Here is a 14,159-nt window from a genome sequence, read left to right on the forward strand (position 1 = left end):
TCGCATAAATGGTATAGTAAAATAAATCTCATTGTTAAAGATAAAACTTATGAATTAATTGCTTTGATTGATTCAGGAGCAGATTTAAATTGCATCCAAGAAGGGTTGATCCCAACCCAATATTATGAAAAAACTAAAGAATCTTTAAGAGGAGCCAATGGTAATAGATTACAAGTTTCTTACAAATTATCAAGTGCTAAAATTTGTAAAGATCATATTTGTTATAAAACCTCTTTTCTTTTAGTAAGAAATATTCATGAGTCCATTATTCTAGGAACCCCTTTTCTAGCTTTACTCTACCCTTTCATAGTTAATAATGCAGCTATAACCACTAATGCTTTAGGGCGTGAAATTAAATTTGAATTCTTAGAACCACCTAAGATTAGGGATCTTAACTCTGTCCAGAGTAAGGTTATATCATTTATTAATCAAATTAATAATAAAAGAAAACAAATTAATTTTATTAATAAAGAAATACACTATAAAAAGATAGAAGATCAACTGCAATCTCCAAGTATTCAAGAAAAAATTAAAGGTATACAAAATAAATTCATTAAAGATCTTTGCTCAGAACAACCTAATGCTTTCTGGAAAAGAAAAGTGCATACTATTTCATTACCCTATGAACCTGACTTTAAGGAAGCAAATATCCCCACTAAAGCCAAACCAATACAAATGAATAAGCAAAATTTAGACTATTGTAAAAAAGAAATAAAAGATTTCTTAGACAAAGGATTGATTAGGCCCAGTAAGTCTCCTTGGAGTTGCTCCGCTTTCTATGTTACCAATGCTTCTGAGCTAGAAAGAGGAAGTCCTCGGTTAGTAATAAATTACAAACCCTTAAATAAAGCATTACAATGGATTAGGTATCCCATACCTAATAAAAAGGATTTGATAAACAGATTACGTAACAAAAGTATATTTTCAAAGTTTGATCTTAAATCTGGATATTATCAAATACAATTAAAGGAAGAAGATAAATATAAAACCGCTTTTGTGGTGCCCTTTGGTCACTATGAATGGAATGTCATGCCTTTAGGATTAAAAAATGCTCCTTCCGAATTCCAAAATATTATGAATACTATATTTAATGATTACTCGCACTTTACCATAGTCTATTTAGATGACATATTAGTATTTTCAGATTCTATAACTTAGCATATACAACATATGAACCTATTTTATGAGATAATTAAAGAGAATGGGTTAGTCTTGTCTGAAAAGAAACTTAAAATATTTCAATCTAAAGTAAGATTTTTGGGTTTTGATATTTCCCAAGGTATGTATACCCCCATTAGTAGATCTTTAGAATTTATTAATAAATTTCCAGATGAACTAAAGGATAAAACCCAGTTGCAAAGATTCTTAGGTTGTATAAATTATGTGGCTGACTTTATACCCAACCTAAGAACCATTTGTATACCATTATTCAAGAGACTTAGGAAGAATCCTCCTCCTTGGGATGTTTCAATGACCCAAAGTGTTTTGCAATTGAAGAAAAAAGTTAAAAAATTACCCTGTTTAGGGATACCTGATCCTAGTGCCAACCTTATTGTTGAAACCGATGCCTCAGACATAGGCTTTGGGGGAGTTCTAAAACAAATACTTCCGGGCATGGAAAAGGAACAAGTGGTCAGATATTATTCTGGAACTTGGAACCCAACTCAATTAAACTATAGTACTATTAAAAAATAAATTTTATCTATTGTTTTGTGTATTACAAAATTTCAAGATGACTTGTTTTCAAAAACATTTTTATTAAAAACAGATTGCAAAGCTGCACAAAGTGTTTTACAAAAGGATGTTAAAAATTTAGTTTCAAAACATATATTTGCTAGGTGGCAAGCATTACTTTCTTGTTTTGATTTTGAAATCGAGCATATTCAAGGAATTAAAAATTCATTACCAGATTTTCTAACCAGAGAATTTTTACAGGGAAAACATGAGTAAAAAATCGGTTGACCCCAGAGATGATTATGGTCCTCCCATTAAAGATAAAAATGATAAGGAAATAATTTTAGGTTCTCCATCTTTTATTTCCAAAGTTACCTCTCCTATTACTGCTACTCCGCTGACAACTATTAAGCCTACATTATTAACTCCATTAGCTTTTACATCTCAAATTACCAGTCCATTATCTATCCAGAAAAATCACCCGTCTAAACTAGCCTACTATACACCTCCTTCTTCTTTACCAAAATCGACTTTTATTACCAAAGATCTGTTTATACCAATATTACCTTTAGAAACCCTTTACTGTCCTCCAAACTCCTCTTTATTACAAAATATTTCAAGAATTTTCCCCCCAGGATTTTACTTCATTCCTAAAGACCAAACCAAGACCAGAAAATTCTACGAATTTATCCTGGTAGATTCTGAGTCTATTACTCTTACCCACCAAACAGATCCGAGTGATAAATCTAAGATAAAGTTTTCTAAATTCAAGGTGAATAAGGTATTATCTCCTTCTGATTGGAATCAACCTCCATCAGAATTAAAATCTTTTTCCAGAGCCTTTACTCCACAATACTATTCGTACTTTGATTACATGGATGCTTGGTTCAATTTTTTGTCGGTCGAACCTTTCAACCACACTTGGTTTATATGGTTCAACAAGGATATTTCACTTAGCTTTCCTAATTGGTTTATCCAGTGGTTCATAATTGTTGGGCCAATTTTAGAAATATTTCCTGATTATGCCTCAAAAGCCTTTAACAATTTTACAACAAAAACTACTTGTCCTGATTACAAGTCTTTATTATGTTTTTGTGCTGTTTTTGGAATTACATAGATTTCATCTTGGACCTTTTCAACTGATCCATTATGGGAAGGGTCCTCTTCTACTCAATTGGTCAAGAAATTTTCTGTTAAATGGTGGTCAAAGTTTAATCCAGATTTGCTTTCTCCATCAAGATTAGATTCTTGGTTCAAGTCTCATCCGGGTCTTTGCAAAGAAAAGGTCATTTCTCCAGAAGATACATCGTTCTTATTAGATAAATCAAAATTACTTGCCTCTTTATCTGCTACTTCCAGCCATAAAGAATTCTTAAACAGAATTAAAGAAGCTATGACTGCTTTATCTGAAAGTGATAGTGCTTCTAGCACTTCTGAAAATAATAATGAAGATGATTATTATGGAATTATAGATCTCTAAATTATGATGAAGATAAGATCAATTATGAAAAAGATAAGATTTTAAAGATTCCTCTTGTCAGAATTATTTTGAAGAAGATAAGAAGCTACAGACAACAACGACTCCCTTTTTGTCCTCAATTACCTTCCACTCAGAATTACTTTTGAATTATTGACTCTACTTTATTAAAGTTTTTTGTTTTATTTCAATTATTCAGACCATGTGGGTCATTACTTTATTAAAGTTTTTTGTTTTATTTCAATTATTCAGACCATGTGGGTCATTACTTTGTATAAAGTTTATGCTTAGTTTAATTTAGTTTGAAGTCCGTGTGGATCCTTGCCTATAAAAGGATCATTTGTGTGTTGTGAAAGGTATTCGAGTTTTCAGTCTTAAAACTTGGAAATCTTGATTGCCATCCTTTGTAAGTATTTTCATAAATAAAAGCAAGTCTTTTAATATTTTCAACATGTCTTCCATGTCTTCCGCATATTATCATACTCTTACAATTTATTTTATCAATATTATTTTTTTCTTTACTAATATTTCCGCCATTATGATTATCATTATTATTATTATTTTAGAGGCCTCTACCGCTCTGGAAGAACCTAAGATGTATTTAGATGCTAATGTTAGGATAAGTACCAAATGGAAAACTTCTAGGAAAGAAATTATAGAGTCGGTTCATCCACCATTGGAAGCTATTAGAATTACCCCTTCTAAACAGAACATAGAAATAGAAGCTTCACCATTTAAATCGATAGCTAATCCTGTAGATCAAAGAAAAGACATTAATAATCTGCATAGTCAGATTAACTATTCAAACCAAATACTTCACACTATGTCCCAACAATTAGATAGGATAGAAAACTCTATTCCTCAACCTAAGGATGTTAAAGACTATAAATTGGATCCTACTCGACCCATTTATCAATACCATACCCCTTCTAACCAAGAGTTGAAAGGAATGAGTTTAGGTCGTGATACTACTCATAAAATAGAGGAACTGGTTACTAAATTAAAATCCTTAAACATAGAAACTTCTTCAGGAGAGATAAATACTTTATCTCGAGACGAAGAATACGACAATATGGTGAATAAATTAGGCGGAAGAGCCCCAAGACCTAAAACCCGAAATTATTATCCTAGGCCTTCATTTGCTGATGTGCATTTTGAAGAAAGAAGTAGTTTTATAGAAAATAATTATTCAGGAGAATCCATTGTCGAATGGAATATCGATGGTGCATCTGAACAACAAGTTTTGGAAGGTATCTTGATCTAATTCAATTTTATCATTATTTAAGGTAGCAGGAACTAAGGTTCGATTATTAATTTTACTCCGTGAACTACATCCTAATTCACTAAAAGCCTTGATGATTTGAGACATGGTTTTTAAAAAAAAAATATTTATACAAATAGCTTTATTTACTCAAACTAGTTATTCTTCAGGTTTCTCACCCACTATCTATCTCTATCCTTCCCCTTATTGTTTGTTTTCTTAATGGCAACTACAGTGTGCTTAACCAACGGTTTTACTGCCTCACCTATCTAGACTTACGACCTGGACCACACACTACCAGCAGGTACCCTTAGAGAAATTCAAAGCTCAGGGTTATGGTTAAAAAGAAACAGTGAAATAAGAAAACTTTTCAAATAACTCTTTTTTTTTAAATAAAACTAGTAGAAATCTAGTAAAAGATAATGCAAGTCAAGTCTGTAATCACCACCAACCAGGCTCTGATACCAGAGCGGTCGAGGAATTGTAGGAGCAAAGTTTACTCCTGCAAGATTTACCCTAATTGTTGAATCAACCGAATGTCTAGCACTAGATGTTGACCCAATACTACTAGATTGATGATAGCGATAGGATTGGCTTCTATTCGTCCTGATCCTGACAGATCCATCAATATCTTGAATAACATCTCTAATAGTTCTGGCCTGTCTTTGTAAAATTGCTTCTTATGATAATGGAAGTTATTTCTTCCTTTTCTAATAGGTTTTTTAAGATGTATTTAAGATATATATATAGATTTATTATGTCATGTTATTATTAATAAATAATATATTTTAAATTAATAGTTATTAGTATATTTTAAAAATATATTAATTATTTATTTTAAATAACAGAGGACCTCTTTATATATCATGTATTTGTTAAAAATATATAAGAAGGATAGTCTTGTATTTGAAGAGTTATATCTCATGCATAGTGATGATAAATTTTGTAGGTGAATAATGATCTCTCATTTCTCAATTTTAAATATGAGGTATTTAGAAATATCTCTTACGTGTGTATCCTTAGAGCTATGGAATAGTTATTCTCACATTTTCCTTATGAACGTGGGATACGTGGAATCGTTTTTCTCTTATAATTACGAGGGTGTGGTTTTCCTCCTTATCTGGCTTATTTATCACATTGGTTTATGAATTAACGTAATTATCCACGTTTAAGGGACAAGTGAAACTTACATTTGATAGCCCGTCCAATTTGGGTGTCTTACGATAAGTCATCGGATGAATTAAGCATTACATTGATGCTTGCACAGTATTCTTTATGGTTGCTTATCGCCCTCTCCCCAATGAAAGTATTGCTTCAACTTCATCTTTTAAGTTTGATAAACTTATCCCAATACATAATAAATTCACAAAAAAGGAAACATTTGGAAAAGGCCCAAATCCTGTCTATGATAGATTATTGCAAAGTTATAATCGATTATACAAGAGCAAGTTAGGAAAGTTTCATATAAATATGAATCATAATTGACTATGAGGTTTCAATTATCGATTACTAAGTGAGACACGCCTCATAATTGATTATACCACCACCATAATCGATTATAGGCTGAAATTTACTTCATAATTGATTACCAATATATCACAATCGATTATGCTTAGTTTAAAACAAGTTCTGTCTATTCAAAAAGGTTTTCCATAAGGGATTGAAAAATATGAAGTTTGAAAAATATGTTGTGACTGTGTGTATATATTTTTTAGCAAAACGAGAGTCATGCACTATTTACATTAAAATCCTACGGAAAGATAATACACTTAAACTTCATATTAAGGATTAAAGGTGAGAAAAATACACAAGAAGGGGGGTTGAATTGTGTATGCCAAAAATCATTTTGCTTATGATAATGTAGCTTCGGAATCTAAACAACGTTCAAGGTCTGATATCATAAATAGTAACAGCGGCGAAAATAATAATGATCAAAAGTAAAAGCAAGCAACACACAAAGATTATCCTGGTTCCTCTCCTCAACTGAGAGTAGTTCAGTCTCTTTGCCTCAACAAAAGTTTTTCACTATAATCAACAGATTACACTTTCCTCAAACACACTTGCAAGGACTTCACTTGCTCAATCAACCTAGAAAGAGATTTCTGCTCAATCAACCTAGAAAGAGATTTCTGCTCAATCAACCTAGAAAGAGACTTCACTACTAAAGTACGTAGACAAGAGACTTCACTGTCCAAGCACGCAGACAAGAGACTTCCTATACTTTAAACAAAAAAATTAGTAGAAAATATAACCATTATACTTAGATACACAATCAGAAGTATAATACTCGTGCAAACACCACAAAGGTTTTTGACCTCTTAATATTTTTAAGATAAACAAATATAAAAAATCTTAAGATCTTATGCAATAACATATACAAATGAAAGCTCAGAGTTATGCTCAAGATATTGTATTGCATTGTTGTGTCCTTCCTTCAAATCTTCAGCTTCCTTTTATAGAGGTAGAGAAAAAGTCATTGAAGGGTTTAGCATAAGAGCAAACTTAGTGAAGAAGCATGTCAGGAGAGACATTAGAGGATGTATCTGGTTAGAATCATTGTCCATTGAATAATGGCATTGTTCACATCACCTTTCGAAGTACTATGCATCTACCAAAAGGTAGAACAAACTGAAGAGGTCACATCATTATTCTTGAGCCTTGCAAAACGAAACTCTAATTAACCATGTCCATAAATTTGGCATTTTGAAAATACTAGTCTGCTTTGGTACATGGTACAGATAAGAGGCTCCTTAAGACTTCAGAGTTTGAGTTGTCACCATAGGCTGGAATACATGACCAGAGTTTGAACCTTTAGAGGTTGATGAACACATTTAGAGTTATCAGATTGTGATCAATCAAAATTAGAGTTATATTGCTTCTCCACATATGTTTTCAACAGAATTATTTTAGAATGAATTATATGCAAGTGATCATGTACACTTGAACATATGTTAGTATACTCATTTGTTCTCTAAGTACTTTGTTATCATCAAAACTCAAGGGATATGAACAATCTTGTTCCAACAATCTTCCCTTTTTTATTATGAAAAATAAATGTATTTAAGAATAATGGTTGGTCAGTTTAACTAACTTGACAACATTAGAGTATGAGGTTTGTAACACCCCCCCCCCCCCCCCCCCCCCCCCGAGTCTAATAATCCATAGATTGAGTTTTATAAGATCCCCCTAAATCTTGTCCAAGTTAATTTAAACTTATTTTGATAAAATAATATTCAGATGAAAGCAATATCAAAATAATTAGAGTTCAGGTAAATTAAAAGCATTTGATATATACTTGCAATCTTCTTAAATACTCCCATGAATTTCTCCCCCTTTTGTCATCAACAAAAAGTGAGATCGGACATGTCAACATAGAAGAAGACAAAAATATTTAGGAATAGAAAAATATGTGGGAAAATTTGAATTCCCATAACATATAGCAATAACAACCTTTACTCTTCCCAATAGAGAGAAACAACTATAATGGTTGAAATATGTATGCACTTCTCAAGACGATAACACGTCATTCAAGAATATCAACCATCAGAAGTAATTGTTGCATGCATTAAATCATCAGAAGTTCCAACTTCCAATCGCAACGCACAAGTCACTCAATCTCCTCTATAAAGGCCTTTCATAGACATACTTCTCATCTTTTCAACCAACCATTCTTATCTTCGTAGCAACATGAGTTCTCCATCAGAGAAGGCTAAGATCACTATCTCGGCAAAGGTTGATATTGAGAGCAAAATTGTTACTACGGTACAACACCTTCAGCAGCCCATTGAGGAGGCCCAACCATCTGGGTCGACTGCTGTAAGGGATGCCCTGAGGGTAAGGAAGCCCGAGAAGAAAAAGAAGAAGAAAAAGAAGAAGAAGAAGAAGAAGAATAAAAGGATGATAAGGAAGGTTTTTTACTATGACTCAGATGAAGGAAGTGAGGAATGTGTTGTTTAATGGAGGATTATTTTAGTGTTATGGGTTATTGTTTCGATCCAGACAAACTTATGTAATCCCAGAAATCATGTACTCTTTCCATATAATCAATGAAAAAAGTTTCCTTATTTGCAATGATTTTTTTTATTAGTTATTCCATTTGAATGTGTTAATCGTCCAGGAGATTTTCAGAAATAATTCTTCCAAAAAAATAACTCAAAGAAAGAAAATATTATTTCTAACAATTATTATATAAGAAATAATGATTCCGAGAAAAATATAGCTTAGAGTAAAACACATAATCATGCACACATAAAAAAGATAAGCAAAATAGACAAAGAAAGTAAAGTCATGTATAAAGAAATTGGTTTAACTTAGAAAAAAAAAGAAGGATTCTAGATCCTAAGTCAAAGGTTTCTTCAGAAGATCCAAAATAGCTCTAAGATCTGCAGCCATGATGTATTGTCTAGCATTCATATACCTCATCCTTTCACCCATTTCAATTTGCTTGACAGTCATTGCTTGTTGAGTGGCAGCAACAGAAGCCAGGTTCTTCTCCATAAGATCTTGCCTAGAACAGAAGGATGCAACAGAATCTGAAGTGACATCCTTCAGATTTTTAGTAGCTGATGCAACAGAGGTTTTGAGAGAATCCCACTTAGCAGAATATGTTACTGGGTCAGATGCAAAAGATCTCTCATTGACCAGATTTTGTACTTTATATAAAAAGATATTTTTGATTACATCCATATTGATTTGGATAGTTTGTGATAAAGATGAAGTGTTTGTATGAAAGGGCACAAGTTCAAAAGATTGGTTTGTAAGGTCAGGTAGTTCTAGGGAGATTTTAGGGTGAAGGTTGTCAAAAGGGATATGTTCATACTTAACTCTAGGTTCATAAGAAAATTGAACTAGAGTTAGATCTTGAACAACTTGTTCAGTTTCACTCTGAATTTCAGATACAACTTTATCTAAAGGTTGATTCTGAACAGGGCTAGGTTCTCTATGAGGACATGTTGAGGGTGAAGGTTGAGATTATGCTTAAGTTTCTAGTGGGGAGGTAATTTCAGGTTGGACAAGGGTTACATGTTTAGCTTCAAAAGCAGAACATGTTTGGTTAGAAGGTTGGTCTTAAGAAGATAAGGTTCTAGTAGGAATGGTTGGAATAGGTTTGATGATGATATGTTTAGGGTCAAAGGATTTGAGGCCAAGGTGAGCTTCAAAACTTGCTTCATCATGTTCTTATTCAGGACTAAAATAATAAGTTTTTCCACTGAAGATACTGATATGTGGTTCAATCATTGTGTTAAGGGGTATTGGTTGATCATGAATAGTATCGATGGTTAATTGATTCTAATTTCCAATGGATTCAATAGTGGATGATGAATGAAGTTTAGGAGAGGGAATAGGTGAAGGAATTGGTGAGGGGTGGAGATTTGCGGTTAAGGGTGGTGTAATTAAAATCATCTTCATAGATTAAGTTCAGATCAATACATGTTACACCAATATTCAAAGCTTCAGCAATAACTTTTGAGGCAACTTCTTCAAGAACATCAAAAGCTTTTGTCACAACAGACTTCAATCCGACCATTACTTCAGCAGTCTGAACCCTAGCAAATTCTAATTCATTAACAATAACAACCTTTTGATTCCCGGAAATAGAGGTTTCTATATGCTTCTCCAACTGATGTAACATAACAGATGCTACCAGTTGAGCACACTTGAATGTAGGCTTAATTACACTCTTTTGAGCAGTGTCATATGCATCTTTCTTTTTTATGATAAAGGACATACCAACTTACTCTTCTGCTTCCTCCTCAATATCAAACATCTTCCTTAATCTCTTCTTCTTTAAAGGTTCTTTTGAAATAACAAAAATAGAACCAACCTTATTGGAAAACTTTCCACTTCTAGTTTTGGAAGGCATCGGCTCAGTGGATGCAATAACTTCTTCAATTTCCTTCTCAATCTCCTCTGATGAACTGATGTCTTCTTATAAGGTTTCTAAACATCCTTTAGTATAACTGAAGTCACTTATTTCCTCTTATTAGAAGGTTTAAATACATCAGTAGGTTCGTCAGGAATATCTTTGTATCTGATGACTTTTCCTTCCTCGAATGCTTGTTTGATGAAATTCTTGATTACTTCAAGATTATCCATCTTGATGATGATAGGATAGTCCTTAAGATAATCAGAATTGGTACATCTAATAGGTATATGTGCCTTTCAAGCAACAACGTCAAATTCATTCATAAGCTTCATGTTATCCAGAACATAAGCAAATAAGATATTCCCATAGATCTCCTTCAGATCCCCATTGTGAGGCAAGTTTTTAAGGGCATTAATTAGACGACCCTGATAAAACATTTTTGACAACAATTTAGCATAAGGCACATTCTTCTTGTGAAGCTTTGTGTTGTCCTTGATTGCTTCACACAAATGGTTAGAGATGTAAGCAGATATATTTATCTTATCTTCATTCTTCAAGTAGAATAAGAAGTGCTTGTGATCCCATTAAATCTGATAAGTACCACCTTCTTTGGGAATTAGACAATAAATTAGAATCTTAAACAAGTCTAAATTTTCTCTACATGTTCTTGACCTTTCCAAAGTCAGAGGAACACAAATTTTCAACATTATCAAACAAATAACTCTTGATAGCCTCTACTTTAGGATTGTTGTCTTTAGTGCCCACAACAAACCTTTCAGACTTTGGTGCTCTTAAAAGTTTAGGAATAATTTTCTGAGTGATGATCACAATGACACCTATTATAGTATATATGATTTCAACATCTTCAAATTTCTTCAATCCTACTTCTTCTCTACACTTCCTCTTCAAAGAACTATTCTGTTATACCATGAGTCTGAGTGCCTCAGAAGCAACAAGTTCATCAAAAACTTATGCCCTAACCCAGAAATATTTCACAAGATAAGGATAAGTTGGTTCACTCATCATTTCAAAGATTTGAGACCAATCTTGATTTCTGAATAAGCTCCAAAGATCATACCCATTCTGATTGAATGAGTCAAAGTTGACAATTTATTCTACCAAAAGCTTCATATCACTTTGATTCAAGTCCATGATTTTGGGCTTGATAGTCATACTTTTTCTAGATTTTGTGATAATATGGGCATGTTGAGCATTTGAAGAGGACACCATTGTTGAAAGGAGCTTTTAGGGTTATCTTTTTTGAAAAGGTTTTTTTTACATGAGGTTAGAGAAAGCAAAAGTGTAAGTAGTGAAATAGTGAAGTGTGTGTGTTTCTGATGTAAATAGAGTGTTTTTGAGTCAAAATTGAATTTTAAACACAACACAACATAAATTCATAAGGAAACAAGAATTAAATAAAATAACTGCAAACTAACCAAGAAATAAGCAGTTTTTACTCAACAGTTTCATTCCACGTGTCAGGAGACATTTCACATTTAAGACACATAGTAAGGCAGGTGCCAGAGGTAGTTACCACGAAGTGTCCATTTGTGTGCACATCAGGGGCAGTTAGTCTTATTCATAGTAATATAGGTTGTGATGCTTCAATGGCTATTTATTCATTAGAAGCTGGTAAGAAGCTTATGATAAAGGTAGCTTTCGAACATCATCAGATTTTGATATAGAGAAAGATTCTTTGCCCAACTAATAGAAGTAAAATTATCACAATAAAGTGTAATTCTTCTTTCATAAATATGAAGTTCTTTTAACAAACATTAAAAATGTTAGGATCAGAAAATCTTGCATAAAAACATAATCATACATCTCTTTGTAGTTTCAGCTTTTGAGATTGTCCAAGAGGAACAATATAGTTCCAACAAGGATCTTCTGAACACCACCGGAAGTATCTTTAGACTTCCCAAAACAACTAGATAAACTTTAGAGACATATCCAAGAGTCTGAAGCATGAGTTCAACATGGGAGACTTTTATTCTTTCCAGTACCAGTAATCTTGTCTTACCGGCTTCTTCCAAATTCCACATTTCCTTCCTCCTTCAGAGTTAGGATTTGGGATGTAGGTCTTCTTCTTGTTAAAGGTTGTAAGCAACCACTATCCTAGAGCACTTGTTGCTTTGTACTTTCCTTTAAGCATATTTACAGCAAAAACAATCTCATTCTTTGGTACCCATACTTGTATGGGTCTTCTGAGGTTAGTTTTATAGGGTTTCCTCTTCCTTTGTGCCTTAGACTTATAGTAAGGTTTAGACTCATTCCATACTTTTTTCTATTAAGATTTTATTTAGTATAAGTCTTGGCCCTGACTTTTGAACCTCCAAGAACATTAGATATAATAACTTTGAGTTCTGAGTTCTTAAAAACCTTCGACTTGAGAGTCCTAGGTTTTAATTTACTTAGAACTTTTGACCATTGAGTCTGAGATCTTGAATCCTCCAGAACTTATAAGTTTTCTATCAGAGGTTCTTATTAGTTCAAAATTCTACCATTTTCAGCATCATGCATAAAGTAAGCATTCAAACCCTTTTGAGTAATGCTTAAAGAAGAAGGGTTTGATGGTTTCATCAAGATATCAGTTATTGGATTGTAAGGTTTCTGATGATAACCAAAATTTTCTCCTTTGCTCTTACTTACTCCATAGGTCATGGAAGCAAGTTTGTTTCTTTCACACCCAGATATAATGAAATCTGGAAGAGCTAATTCACTTTTATCTAGAGGTTTATCAAACATATCTTTTATTGAAGCAATTTGTTCTTTTTCAATTTTTTCAATTTTTTCTTTATAAATATTTAAGTCATCCTTGAAAATATCATATTGCTTCTTTAATGTTTCATATGTCTGGCTTTTTGTTGGCATCTTTCCATAAGATCATGACATAGAGTACTCAAATCAGATTTAGAGAGTTTAGAAAGTACATGTTATGTTTCTTCTGACTCTGAGTCAGAACCAACTTCAGATTTTGAGTATGAAAAAGTTGAGGCCATCAAAGCAATATTTGCTTCTCTATCTTTTCCTTCATTAGTTAAGTTCTTCCCATGTTGCCATAAAACTTTTCTTGAACTTGCTTATGAAGTTATTATTCTGAAAGCTTTCCTTTCTACTTTTATCTGTTTGAAGATCAGGACATTCAACAATGAAGTGGTCATACTTCTTATAGTTGTAACAAACATCCTGATCTTTGCTCCCAAAACTTGACCCTTTGAAGCCATCTCTTCTACTAGAGAATTTGTTCTTCTTTCTGGCCAAGATTTGAAATCTTTTGATGATAAATGCTAATTCATCAACATCAGATTCTTCATCAGAAGCTTCATTATGAGTGGCTTCTTTGATATTTTTGGTTTGAGAGGATTTCTTAGATCTCCCAACATAATTTAAAGACATAGTTTTAACTTGCTTTTTAGGCTCATCTCCATTTAACTCCATTTTATTACTTTGGAGATTGCTAACAAGACCTTCAGAACTTAATGTGTTTAAATCTTTAGCTTCTTGAATATCAGTTGCTTTGGTTTTGTATTTCGCAGGAAGTCTCCTAAGAATCTTATTGACATGATCTGAAGTAGTATATCTCTTGTTCAGGACCTGAAGTCCATACACAAGAACTTAAAATCTTGAGAACATTGATTCAATGTTTTCATCATCTTTCATTCTGAACAACTCATATTATTGAACAAGAAGATTTGCTTTAGCTTCTTGAACTTGTTGATTACCTTCATAGGTAGCACATAAAGATTTAAAGATAGTCTTAGAAATATACTTATCGGTAGTCTTTATATACTTATAATGAGGTAAGGCATCAATAAGAATGTCTTTCACTTTATGATGTTTTTTATAAATCTTTTTCTGATCAGGAGTGAGAGACTTTCTGT

Source organism: Lathyrus oleraceus, chromosome 6, assembly GCF_024323335.1.
Source record: "Lathyrus oleraceus cultivar Zhongwan6 chromosome 6, CAAS_Psat_ZW6_1.0, whole genome shotgun sequence".
NCBI lineage: Eukaryota > Viridiplantae > Streptophyta > Magnoliopsida > Fabales > Fabaceae > Lathyrus > Lathyrus oleraceus.